At 46.9% G+C, this 14,426-nt stretch overlaps 1 protein-coding gene across 4 annotated transcripts in view; it reads right to left on the bottom strand.

Annotated features, from left to right (window-relative positions):
- The window catches only part of EBF1 (EBF transcription factor 1), a 310,040-nt gene that overhangs the window by 59,709 nt on the left and 235,905 nt on the right, over positions 1 to 14,426 (bottom strand). The gene's annotated exons all lie outside the window — the stretch shown is intronic.

Below are 14,426 nucleotides of genomic sequence, written 5' to 3'. Positions count from 1 at the left end.
TAACAGATTTTGGACCTCACTCAGAATCAGGAGCAAATCCAGGTACTGCCATTTTACTGGGGTAAATACTGGGATTGAATCTCATAGCTGGATTTACTTGTAATTCTGTATAAGGCCCACAATGTATACATACAGTAAAGCACAATATAGTAATGAATTAATGAAGTTGCAGAGATATCTACATAACATATAACAAACACTATGATCACCAAAGCTGTTGTATAACTGTGGCTATCAGATTTTAGCTGATAATTGACAATTAAATATATCAGATGTAATTAAATATACAGGAGTAGATGTATGAAGCAGTGATAAGAGAGAAGTGATAAAGAGCCTGGTACTTATCACTGGCCAATCAGCTCCTGACTGTTAAGTTACAGGCTGGGTTTAAAAAGGGACAGTCAGGAGCTGATTGGCCGTTGATAAAGTACCAGGAACCAGTGTTCCCTCTAAGCTGTGTGCACGTGCGCGCGCACACAACTTGACGAGCATGCGCACAGACATTACAACAGAGCGCACAAAACAGCAGTGGTCCCTTTTTGCAATTGTGGACTCAACTAATGTGTTTCACCCATTAACTACATTGTGTGTTGTGTTTTGAATGTTTAACTGTTTAATTTCATTTTGTAGTAAAGTTAACACAAATGCTGAACGTCATTTTCCAGTTCTATATAAGTGACGCACAAAATTTTTAATTTCCTTCCAAAGTTGCACAGCCAAAATCTTTTGCCGCACACAGCCTTCGTAAAATTAGAGGGAACATTGCCAGGAACCTTATCACTTCTCCCTTATTGCTGCTTCATACATCTCCCTCACAGTACCAGCAATACACAGCATATATAATGTTTCAACTCTCAGCTGTGGTCAGTCATTGAATGCTACTTTTTCCCCGTTTATACCGTTCCGGAGATGTCCTGTCAGGGGAGGGGGGAGGGGGGGGGGGGGGCAGGCTGTGACAGCTGTCGCTAGAGAGAAGAGGAAATTGAGAATAAAGCCTCCCTGTTTGGTCCGGGCATGTATCAAAACCGGAACGGTCCGGACCACACGGGGAGGCTGTCATTTCCCCTTCCCCATGCCTCTGGTGAAAGCTATCACAGGCATCCCCCCGGACAAGTCCCCGGGATGCCGGACCTGACATCAAACTCTGTATTCCGGAGCATGTAGTGTCCAGTCCCGCGTTCAAGTGTCTTGTCCGGATCCGGTTTTTACTTAGTCCCTGCTCAATGCCCATGCCTTTGGTTATCTGAATTATTTTTAGTTGTTTTCACCTTCTAAAAATCTTTCCATGTAAATCAGCGATTGTTACCAACAGACTTTTTCTGCAAAATAACTTGTATTTCTAGGACGTTAATATTTAATTATCTAGACAACAATGTTCCTTTGCATTCATAGATTAAATGTAGTGCCACCCTATTCCTCAGTGCTGTACAAAACCAACAAAAATTATAATTATGTGTTACCCGGGCGTACCGAGGCACATTGTAGAGTAGTAAATAATTCTCTAGTAGTAGAAAGATAAATGTGATTGTGCTTTTTTTTTTTTTGTTAAACCATCAGAGGAGAACACCCAACTCTTCAATCTATGACAATAACATGATTACAGCCACAATTTAGCATAATAGTCCCGAATCGCTGATAGCATATTGGAGAGTTAAAATGGAAATTATCAAGCAGCTCCTCTTTGTTAAAATAATGATCACTTCACAAATAAAAGCTTTTATCCCAAACGTACTGTGCAGCAGCAGCAAAATGCAAATGCTGTGGATGCTGCCTGGTGCCGTTTATTAAATATTACCGTGCCCTGCCTGTTTAAGGACCCCTTCAGCATGATTGCTTATGAGAGGCATGTAAATGTCATTTTGTCTCTCATGCAGCTGATCTGGCATGTTAGCGCTCCTAGTAGACTTCATGAAAGGGCAAGAGCCTGGGGATTTGCTAGGAAAACACAGACAAGTGCTAAAAATCTAACAAATTAAGTGGTTTACATTTCATTTATAGGAGGTGAACTTTGTCTGGGGACAGGCAATGTTTACTGGTGTGCCAGGAGTACGTAGGCGGCATGGTGGGGATGGCAGGGAATTTAAAAGGGCTTGAAATGGGAATTAAAGGCTTTTATGCAATGCTGCTGAAATACGGATCTTATTCTGGTCTGTACACTTGCATGCTAGGCAGGCTTGCCTACCCTCTCGGAATTGCCGGGAGGCTCCCGAAAATCGCGTCCCCCTCCCGGCCCCCCGGGAAGGTCAGCAATCCTCCGGCAATTGCCAGGCAGCTCCCGCACCCCCCTTTCGTGCCTCACTAATTTCCGCGGGTCCGCGGTAAGGGGTGGGGCTAAAATGATGCAAATCGCGTCATTTTAGCCCCACCCCCTATTCGCGGACCCGCGAATTGCAGCGTTTGTATGGATAGGGGGCAGAGCTTTCAGTCATCAGCCCCGTCCCCGCCACCTGACCTGGAGATCCGGCTGTCCTCTCTGGGCTTCTCCCGGAGAGGCTATTTGAAAAGTCGGCAAGTATGATGCTAGGTCGATGCTTTTGCAATGTGCATGCGCCGGGTGCATGCGGACACGGCAGACAGATTGTTGGGTGCACGTACCCAACATTGCGGCCGGTGGGCCAGGGGACTCGGCAACCTTAGATGTGCGCCTGCCTTCCACATCAGGCGACCATTGAATGATGTGGTGTTCCCCCGCAGGCTGCGAATGGATGTTTATGTAAAACATCCATTTACAGTCAGTGCGTGTGAACACACGCCGCAAATGGGCTGCGACCAGGCCACCATTCACAAGGCGGGGTTTGGTGGACTTGCATGGCTGCGAATTCGCAGCCTTGCGAATCAGCCAGAATAACCCCCCAAAACGCAGGTTGCAGGTTGGTTCTGCAGGTTGTTTTTTTACTCAAATTTGCACTTTTGGGACAAAGTATCAAGGCTTGGATAGAGATAAAGTAAAGAGAGATAAAGTACCAGCCGTTCAGCACCTGTCATTTTACAACACACAGTCTGTAAAATAACAGTTTTGAGTTGATTAGTTGACACTTTGGAGCCGATTCAGACCTGCTCGTACAGCAGCGAATTCGGCCCCTATGTCGATGGTTAGGGTCTGTGTATGTGCATAAGTGCTACTGCGACCCCCATGATATTTTCAATCGCTGGGGCACTCACACAGTGATTGACAGGCAGGGGGCGCTCTGGGATGGACACACGGCATTTCATGGATGTGTCCATAAAAACAGTGGCAGTGCCTCTGCCTGCTCGAGGCGGGTGGCTGACATCAGCGCCCGCCCTCAATTCAGAGAATAATGTGCAGCCGAATACTAAGTCCTGTGGTTCCTTTCGGCTGCGAGCAGAGGAAAAATCATTCAAAGGCAAATAACCATTGAAGGAGTTTTCCTCTGTGCGGGCGCTTGCAAGTGGTTGTGTAAGTGTACACATCAGCGCGCAGCGTAGCAAGAGGATTCGGGTGTGGGGGGGGGGGATATGTGTTCCTCAGGACGGCTTTAACCTGCTCACTAGGATCCTAATAAACGCAGCCTAGTAAGTAGGTCTGAATCAGGCCCTTTATCTCTCTTTACTTTATCTCTTTCCAAGCTTTGATACATCTCCCCCTCATAATTAGCAAAAATCTCCTGCTGACAACTGCTCCCGACAAAGCACAATCCCATTACATGACTTTCTGTAATACGAAGACCTTTGAACTATGGGCTTTGAGTCCTGCTGAGGAGAAGCGATATATACATAAATAAATGATTATTATTAGCTGTGTGTGCATACATAACAAGTGGCAATCCCAATGAGCCACTGACTGGGATAGGCCACATTTTTGGCCCAAAGGACAATACGGTTGGGTGCTGTCCATGATCTCACATTGTGAACCTGAGTGCACAATTGTGATGGCATCTTCCCCTAATACTTGCAGCATCTTGCTGAAGTGCAAATCTGTCTCAGTGCGCCCCATCGGACGCACCACCAAAAATTGTTACCCGCCTTACGGCAGTTGCAAAAACATAACTCTTCCGTCACTAGATCTGTCTTGTGTGGTTGTTCCCTATCATCTATGTATTGCAACAAAGTTTGCTTTTGTTTTTACATCGCAGTTGTACAATTTATAAATAGTCATCCACAGCAAAATGTTTCAAATACAAAAAACTACAAATAACAATAGTAACCAGTACAACAACAGGTGTGTTTTTAAAATAAGTAGCAAAACACTAATTCAGTTTTTACACATCACACACCTGCTCGGTCTGCAGGTGCTCGGAGCACGGTAGCATCTAGTAAATAGGCAGAGACACACCGTATACTGTGAGTATTTTAAACAGTTTAAACGGCTTGCAGCTAATTTTAGCCCAAGAAAGATTATGTCTGTTTCCTTTGTAAATGTCTTGTTACTGCCCGGATACTATACTGTCAGCTAAGACGACAATGAGTTGCAGAGTTTGGATATTGGTCACTGTCCTGTAAGTGACCAAAATCCTCCTGCCCACAGCATTGCCCATAGCATTGCCACAGGTGGCTACCAGTCCTCGTCTTACTGTATTCACTGACAAAATTGGGTGTGGATTAAAAGGCCTACAGTGTCTTGATAGACAGTCAATGGCTTAAGGTCAAAATGTTGACACAGACATAAGGTAGACTTGTAATAAGTCAAAAGGTTGACACAAGCAAAAGGTTGACACCGTAAAGGTTAGCATGTAAAAAGGTTGACATGTGGATTTCACAATTTTGCGTCGATATCGACACTTGTCAACATGGAGCCCCAATTACTGTAGCGTGTACCCACACTCGGCACACTTTACTGTTCCCAATAGTAGTCCACATGGATAGTAAAGTATGAAAAAAATTAGAAAAATTCACTTTTTCATGTGTAATATGACCTTTTACTTGTGTCAGTTTTGACCTATTGAATGTCGACTTTGTGCCAATGTTGACAGTGCATTTCGACCTTCTGAATGCATTGATCTAGTGCAGGCTTTCCCAACCACGGTCCTCAAGGCACACCAACAGTGCAGGTTTTTTAGATATCCAGGCTTGAGCACAGGTGACTTAATTAGTATCTGAGGGATTCTGATTAAACCATCTGTGCTGAAGCCTGGATATCACTAAAACCTGCACTGTTGGTGTGCCTTGAGGACCGTGGTTGGGAAAGCCTGATCTAGTGCATGTCAACCTTTTAGTGTCAACCAATTAACTGTCTACCCAGACACTTTCAAGCGCTTCCCTGTGAAGTCTGTAACTACACTATGGCCCTTATTCTGATTGAGTCGGACCGCTGCGTGTGCGGTTGGGACAGCCGATGTTTGGTGTTTACGCATGTGCAGAGGTGTTTCTGCACACGTGCGAATGCCTCGCACGTCTGAACACGGTGTGAGTTCCGTGCAGAAAATGATCGATCGGAACCATCCGAGCAGGGGGTGGAGGGGGCATGAAGGGCTGTTTGGGCTCATTACCATACACGTACGCCCGGCGTTTCATGGGCGTTTCCAGGAAACCGCTGGGCGTACGTATGATAATGCGGCCGTGACGCATTATCATAGCCGGATGTCAGCTGCCCGCCCATATCCCTGCTTTCATACGGAAAAATGTCCGAGTGGTCTGGAGCACTCGGTGGTCGGCAACCATCGGAGGATGAGGGAAGGTTCCCACAGATGGGGGAGGTGTTCACATGAAACATCCACTCGCGGTCTGTTCGCTCTGCATCTTACGGTAGGCGGGGCTAAGAACACTCGGTTCCTTTCCGAAATACGCATCCGTCCGAACGAACTAGAATAAGGGCCTATATTAGTTCATTTATATCCCTCGTATAAATAAGAATACTAGATATTTGTTAATAGTCTATACTCTGAGTCTGACATTGGTGTACTGCAGGGGAAACCACCCTGACTTATGAGTACTGCAGGGGAGACCACCCTGCTACCTATGCACTTAATGGCATCATTCCACACCACCCAGCAGTCACATCATGTCATCGTGCCTCGGAAACCAACAAAACAAGACTAGAAACATTATTGTGCAAGTGATTCATACAGAATAGAAAACTCAAATGCTGCCATTCTTGTCTTATGTGCACTATAACGGGAGCTATGGGCACCTTTTCCTCTATAACACTCTCTGCCGCGTCCCCAGAGCTCAAGTTGACAATGAGGAAGATTTCAAGGGACACAGGTGTCCTCAGGATCCTACAAGGGCTGTACATGATATTTAGTTAACCCTGGCAAGAATCTACAAACACCCATGGGAGGATCATTTATTAGTCAACCTAGCTAGATGTATGAAGCAGCTATAAGGGAGGAGAAGTGAGCCAGAGAAGTGACTCATGGTAACCAATCAGCACTGAAGTAACATCTATAATTTGCATAATATAAAATTCTACAGAGCAGCTGATTGGTTGCCATGGGCCACTTCTCCTCCCTTATCACTGCTTCATACATCTACCCCTCAGTGGGAATTAAGTGTCCCAGAATCATTTGACACATTTTTAGTCTTTGGACTTTTTTGACAAATGGAGTGCACCCAAACCAGTATGCTGACTACAATCTCTACACCTACCATATCTGTGTGTTCTTCTGACAGACCTCCATCTCCTCAGGTCTCCTCTCCACCCAGGAGATCTTATGATACCATTTATCAGTGAATCAATCAGTCAATGACATCATGTCACTGAGAAACGTAACAATCACTGACCGATATCATGAGCACTGTATGTTGTATAAGAACTAGTAAGGATGGTCAATGCATATCGATTTATTGTAAAATATCATTTCCAGGTTCCGATGCAGTAAGTGTGATATCAGATGGCTGGGATGATTATCTTTCTAGCGCTGTCTCTGCTGTTAGTTAAGTGTTTTTTGCTGTGTTCTGTCAACAAATAGGCTCTCCGGGGCATAGGTGCAAATTAGCAGATCGTCCTTCAAATGCTCATTTCCCCCCAACCATATTCACACTGTATCAATCTGCAAGCAACAATCCCACATTGATCCAAAAAGATCAATGCTGGTGGCCCATTGTTATAAGAAGGCCACAGGTGCAGTGTGACCCCATCTTACTGATAAACGTCATAGCTGGAGGAGAGATGTGAGTTGCCTGCATTGAAGGTGCAGATAATGAGGCCAGGAGTCGCTGCTGGACAACAATATCCCAGAGCACGCACGCTTGGAGTACTGGTGTACCTCTGCATGGTGAAACTACAACTGACCGCTATCAAATGGGCAACCAATCAGAATGTACTTCTTATTTATTTAGCATCTTCTAAAATAGAGGACCTGATTGGTTGCCCATAGCAACACCCCATCTGCAATAGAACTCCCGTCTTAGTAAATAAACCCCAGATTGCCTTGCTCAGGAATTGAACTCATGGGGGATTATTTAGTAAGATGGGAGTTCTAATTCACATGGGATGTTGCTATGGGCAACCAATCAGATTCTATCTATCTTCTAGAAGGTGCTAAATAAATAAGTAGGTACTTGTGTAGTTTCACGGCGCCGGAAGTGCAGAGGCCCGCGTGCCGCTCTAGCTATGAAACTTGGCAGCCTGCCAGATGCTCTGTTTCACTGTGCGCGTGCCGCTCTAGCTCTGTCTGACTGAGCTCGTGCCGCTCTAGCTGTACGTAAACAGCGTAGCGGATGGCCAGCAGCAGCAGCAGCGCTGACAGGTCAATGTCACTGTGGCACTTGTAGTTCCACAGTGAAATAGGCAGCGCCTGGGCACCGCTGACAACGGGGGTATGTTAAAGTGGACACCCCGGCACAGTGATGCCGGGGCTTCTAAACTGTACGCGAGATTCAGACGCAACTGCGTCTGAATCTCGAGTCACATAGATAGCCGCTAAGAAGCCGGAAAGCCTGGATTCAGACGTGGCCCTAGGGGAACACTATTGAAACCCACCCTCAGTGCCACTAGTGGACGCCACAGCTGTGGACCGTGTAAATCCCACTATCCACGCCCACCCGAAGCGTGGCGAGCCACGCGAGGGGCGGCGGTACGCGTCCTACGACCTTTTCATACCCCCACTATCCACGTCGGCGTGGAGTTGAGAATAGATTAGTGTGGCGAGCGCAGCGAGCCACCGAGCCCGAAGCGTGGCGAGCGCAGCGAGCCCCGCGAGGGGACGCGGATACCTTCACAGCTATCCGCGTCCCCTGGCGGGCTTCACAGGTGTCAGCGTCTGCTCGCCACGCTCCGAGCCCGAAGCGTGGCGAGCGGACGCTGACACCTGTGAAGCCCGCCAGGGGACGCGGATAGCTGTGAAGGTATCCGCGTCCCCTCGCGGGGCTCGCCACGCTTCGGGCTCGGTGGCTCGCTGCGCTCGCCACACTAATCTATTCTCAACTCCACGCCGACGTGGATAGTGGGGGTATGAATAGGTCGTAGGACGCATACCGCCGCCGCTCGCCACGCTTCGGGTGGCTGTGGATAGTGGGATTTACACGGTCCACAGCTGTGGCGTCCACTAGTGGCACTGAGGGTGGGTTTCAGGCTTCTTAGCGGCTATCTATGTGACTCGAGATTCAGACGCAGTTGCGTCTGAATCTCGCATACAGTTTAGAAGCCCCGGCATTGCTTTGCCGGGGTGTCCACTTTAACATACCCCTGTTGTCAGCGGTGCCCAGGCGCTGCCTAATTCACTGTGGAACTACAAGTGCCACAGTGACATTGACCTGTCAGCGCCTGGGCAGCGCTGCTGCTGCTGGCCGGCCGCTACGCTGTTTACGTACAGCTAGAGCGGCACGAGCTCAGTCAGACAGAGCTAGAGAGGCACGCACACAGTGAAACAGAGCCTCTGGCAGGCTGCCAAGTTTCATAGCTAGAGCGGCACGCGAGCCTCTGCACTTCCAGCGCCGTGAAACTACACAAGTACCAATAAGTAAATTCTGATTAGTTGCCCATAGCAACAACCCATCTGAAATAGAGCTCCCATCTTAGTGAGTAAGCCCCATGATCTTAGTGCTACAAGGCAGCAATGCCCTACCATACACTACGTCATGGTGGAAGGGGACGCGGTACACTGAGATGGTGTCCATGTCGACATTCGGGACAAAAAAAACCTCAAAAACTCAAAAAACTGTGAAAACCTTTTGACTGTCGCCATTCCCATGGTCGGCCTACTGCTTGTGTCGACCTTCCGACCCTGTTGAGCTTAGCCATGTCGACCTATTTCATGACTGCCCAACAATTGGGATCCTGACAGTCAGTATACCGACATTGGAATCCCAACTGCCGGTGCACCGACAGGGGGGATCCTGACTGACAGGGTCTACTCTCCCCCACGACCCACATGGTGGGAGAACAGAACCTGTGGCGAGCGCAGTGAGCCACCAAGCCCGCAGCGTGGCAAGTGCAGTGAGCCTGTAAGAGGCTTCTTTGCGTTTGCCTCCCTGTCGGAGCACCGGCAGTTAGGATTCCGATGTCGGTATACTGACTGTCGGGAAGTCATACCACACCCTACCCATCTACATCCAGTCGTTACATATTCCTCTGATGAGGTAAACAACATGGCAGCTCCTGTTAATGTTACAATGTAGCGGAGGTTAATTCAGGGCAGCGCGCGCTTACTGGGTCGTGTAAAATGGGCCTTTCTGCCGAATAGTTTAGGTTAATATTTTTAGAAGAATGTCTGACACAAATGCATTGTACAGACTTTTTGTTCTGATTTGCTATTGAATTACATGACGATTGCTTCTCGGTGACAGATCCACTCTAAGTACTATTAGGAAACAGAAATATTTTTCCATGTTAGAGGATACTCCCCTCACCCCTTTCCAAAACCATAACTCTGAGGCTGGGAGATGGGTGCAAGACCTTTAACTGTTTCAGAGACAGCCACTGAGTGATGGCGCAGCTGCTAGATATAGCTGGGTGTGGAGAATCTGCAGCACACGGATCTACACAGAATATTGACTGAGTAATACATAAATAGCCAGGGTCCCAGCTCGGAAATGAACAGCGCTCCTGGAAAGTGCTGCGTGTACGCTAATCTTGGCCTCTCTCTTGTCTTTCACAGCCATTGATTCTGAGCTCAGGATTATCCAGATGGTCATAGAAGATTCCTTGTGATAGGATTAACCCACTCTCCAATCCATCTGGTACCCTTGTCGCAGACTGCGGGGGGCCTGCGCAATGATAGAGCCGTACTACTGAACATATACACCAACAGTTCCTTCGTCCATTTAAACATATATATCTGTTTTACAGCCCTGAAATCTGCAATAGAATGGCAATGCACAGTACATATTATATCCTGTGACATTTAGAAGGGCAGGATAGGTAGCCGGATATCATGGGCAGACAAATAACAGTAGGATTCAGGAGCCAGTCAGTCTAGGAGACAGAGGGATTCTTTCCGAAGCCAGGGAAGATGTGCATCCATTCACATTAACAGATATAACTCCCCAAAGTAATTTTCTAGGGGCACTGGCTATGTTGCAGCTAGCGTACCTCTAGTGCCAACGAGTGGATGTGCCCAATTGATTCACCCACCTATGTGATTCTTGTGGCATTATCATGAGTGCATGTGCGCTGATTTCCAAAGCTCGGACACATTAAAAGCGATTGATGTCTGCGCAACAATATATTCTCCTCCTAAAATCCTCATATTATCGGCACACTATGGGAGGTATTTAATCCCCCGCCACTATTCCCGACGGGGGAAATAGCGGCGGGGCCCTATTCAATGCTGTCTTCCCAGGCAGCATTGAACAGGGATCGCCTCCCAAGAACGGCCAGGAATTGTCGAGCTCCTGGCCACAGCTTTATAGACGTAAAGGCGCTCGACAGGCTGGACATTGCAATTTTTATACAGTATATACTGTCTGTATATCTATCTATCTATCTATATATAGGCAGTGGCGTAACTATGGAGGGTGCAGGGGGTGCAACTGCTATGGGGCCCGGGCCTTTGGGGGGCCCGAGGGCTAAGCAGGCATCCCTGCACCCATTAGATCTTTATTATCTAGTGCCTCGGCAGCCGCAGTGCTGCCGTCCCGTCCCTATCTTCTCCTAACCCCCACTGCGGCTCCCCATGCTAACTTCATCTCCCCCTCCGCAGCATCTTTGGTGTCGCCTATGAAGGGGGAGGAGCTGGTCTGGCTAAACCAGCCTCTGCTCTCCCCCTCTCTCTATGACGCTGCCGGGGCTCAACATCACTATCTGGTGACCAGCCCCGGCGCGAGAAAGGTGCTAGTACCGGCATCCCCGGGGCGACAGCGGGGGTGACAGCGGGACCCGGGCTGCCTGCCTGACATCCGCGCTGCTGAGGGGACCCACTGATGTGGACACGCTGCGCTGCTGAGATCCAGCACCGATATGGAGGTCCTGTAACAAGACACTTTATACTGTGGAAGGGCAGGGGGGGGGCACAGGATGCCTGGTCGGGGGGGGGGGAACAGGATGCCTGGTCAGGTGGGGTGGGATAGATGAAGATTTTCCCTCACTCCTCTCTTTTTTCCTCTGTCTTGCACTCTTTCCCTCCCCAGCCACCTGTCTCACCCCTCTCTCTCTCTCTCTCTCTCTCTCACTTTCCCTACCCCTCTTTATCCCCATCAACTTGTCTCCCCTTGTCTCATTTCAGGAGGGGGGGAGGGGGGCCCCATAGTAAAATTTTGCTATGGGGCCCAAAGAGTTCTAGTTACGCCTCTGTATATAGGGCTATTTTTCAGCAGGAACTGTGGCCCTTGTTCATTTACTGGTGTATATACAGGGCTATTTTTTAGCAGACTCCAGCAGGAACTGTGGCCCTTTTTCTAGTTCACTCTTTCTGACAAAATATTTCTTAGATGGACAAAACCATCACTGCAGGTGAGGCAGGTGTTACTTGTGCAGAGATAATTAGATTTGGGTGGGGTTTTACACCTGTCTCACCTGCAGAGCACATGGTTTTGTCCATCTAATAAATATTTTGTCAGAAAGAGTGAACTAGAATAAAGGCCTCAGTTCCTGCTGGAGTCTGCTAAAAAATAGCCCTGTAATATACACCAGTAAATGAAGTTACTTAAGTATGTGGAATGGTCTGCAGGAAAGTTGTCCACTTTTAATCGCCCCCCCTTCCTCTAGGAATTTGGTCTACTATGTACCGGTATATACATGTTAGATGTACATCGAATGTCTGTTTTATAATAGCATTAATACTTTGTCATTAAATAATATGATGAATGTACATGGATGAACGCTATTATACATTAACATGTAATAACACATTACTTTTATGTGTAAACTAAGAATTTGTAATAATAACAGTTTGCAATTATGGGTTGTTGGGTAACACAAAACTCCAGCACTTATTGTAACACATATGGTATACATTTATGAAAACACATATGTATACATTGTGCTGGCGTTTCTGGGCACATATACACACAGGGTGTGTGTATGTGTGTGACAGAGACACACATAAACACATTCAGCTGATGGAGGAACTGTCTCATTTTAGTTTTTGGGTGGATCCTGGAAGCGATTCCAACTTATACACAGACCCCAAGAGGCTCCAGGCTGGAGTCCAAAAAATGTTTTTCTCTATTCTAATTTTCCATTATTCTATGTTTCCAGTGGCTTTGGGGCCCTCAGGGCTTGTTCTAAGATAGGTCTGTTGCAATGCAGTCACTGAGAGAGCAGCAACAATGTCATCTGCTAAAATAAAGTTACAGCCTACTGTCACTGCTGAGGGAACGGGGACATTTCTCTTAGTTTCCCAGAGGATTTTAAAGGGCACCTGTTACCTGCGAATACTGTAGGCAGCCATATTGTGAGCTATGCTGATATTTATCAGAGTGCACTGAGAATTGTATCCCCAGCTACAAGGCATGATAGCTGGGGTTCTGCTTGATTAGTGAACATTGTCTAGGTCAACAGCCAATAGGTCAATAACGATTGGACGACAGGCACAAGGTCAAAATATGCTAGGTTGACATTGACAAAAGGTCGTCACAAAAGGTTGACATGTCGATTGGTCGACACATGGGTTTTTTCTATGTTTTTTTCTTACTTTGGACTCTCGCGCTTTACAATCCACGTAGACTACAATTTGGAAGCATGGCGAAGCGAGCTATCCAAGGGTATGCATTACACTACTTGGGAGTCCATGTCAATAGATGTCGACAATGTAGACAAAAAATTTGAAAAACCTACGTCAACCTTTTCAAGAGTCAACCATTGTCACTTTTACCTTTTCTTTTTGTTGATTTTTTGACTGTGTTGAGCTTGTGCATATTGACCTATTCACATGTCGATCTTCTGCTTGACGACCATTCCTGGGCAACCTATCGACTGTCAACATAGACACTGTGGAACATTTGATCCACAGCCATGATACTCAGTTCAACTGTAAAGGGGCCTACACACGGGAAGATTTTCTAAGTGTTCTGAGTGATGCTAGATCGCACTCAGAACTCTCAGCAAGATCGCTCAGCTCACAGCGCTGTGTGCTGAGCGATCTATCAGGGCCAGTGTTCTCCGGTGAGAATTACTAGATTAATCCCACATGTTGGATATTAATTTCCTGGCGACAGCGACATGCGGGGCCACAGATCGCTGTCGCTGTGGCCCCTAAACATCAAGCAATGTAGGGGCATCAGAAATACATATTGGCCCTTCTACAGATCTGATCGCAGTACAAATTTGTTCTCAAAATGGGCAAAACCATGAGCACTGCAGGTGGGGCAGATGTAACATGTGCAGAGAGAGTTAGATTTGTGTGAGTTATTTTATTTCTGTGCAGGGTAAATACTGGCTGCATTATTTTTACACCGCAATTAAGATTTCAGTTTCAAAACACCCCACCCAAATTTAACACATGCTACATCAGCCCCACCTGCAGTGCACATGGTTTTGCCCATTTTGAGAACAAATTTGTACTCCGATCAGATCTGAATAAGGGCCATTATTCTTTGAAAAGGCATTACTAACTCTTAGCACAATTAGAGCTCTATGAGACTGTAACATTTGCTAAGAAATACAAATCGAAGTTATAATGAGTGCAACCTCTTTGACAAGAGACAAGTACAATTCTGTTTTCCGTCTCTTGAGTGTATTTTTTCCCCCTTTGAATGCCACCAGAAGAAAAGATTTGTCTGATGTAAACATATTAATATTGAATGCATAGATAAAGGACTCCGCACGGGGAGAAGGCTGAACAAAATAAATTGAACCGGCCATTTAAAAAGAAGAACATTTAACATCTTGTCAGTCTCCTCTTTGCCTGCCAGGACCTCTTGAGTGTGCTCATTTTCATTTGCATAAACACTGGGAGAGAGTTCAGCGTATCTGCTAGCACTAATGGTACATAAAGTAATTTAGTCACTTCTCCCCGGAATGCTGTCAGGGTGACGAGTTCCCCTGCTTTGCCTTGTAGCATATTCAATCACTGAATAATAATGTGCTGCATCCAGCTGCTCTGAGGGGTCTTGCACTATCCCTGTTCCAGACTAAAGTCTTTAGT

Source organism: Crinia signifera, chromosome 4 (genome assembly GCF_055691185.1).
Source record: "Crinia signifera chromosome 4, ASM5569118v1, whole genome shotgun sequence".
Taxonomy (NCBI): Eukaryota; Metazoa; Chordata; class Amphibia; order Anura; family Myobatrachidae; genus Crinia; species Crinia signifera.
Note: the sequence above shows the minus strand (reverse complement) of the source record. Positions and strands in the feature narration are given on the sequence as shown.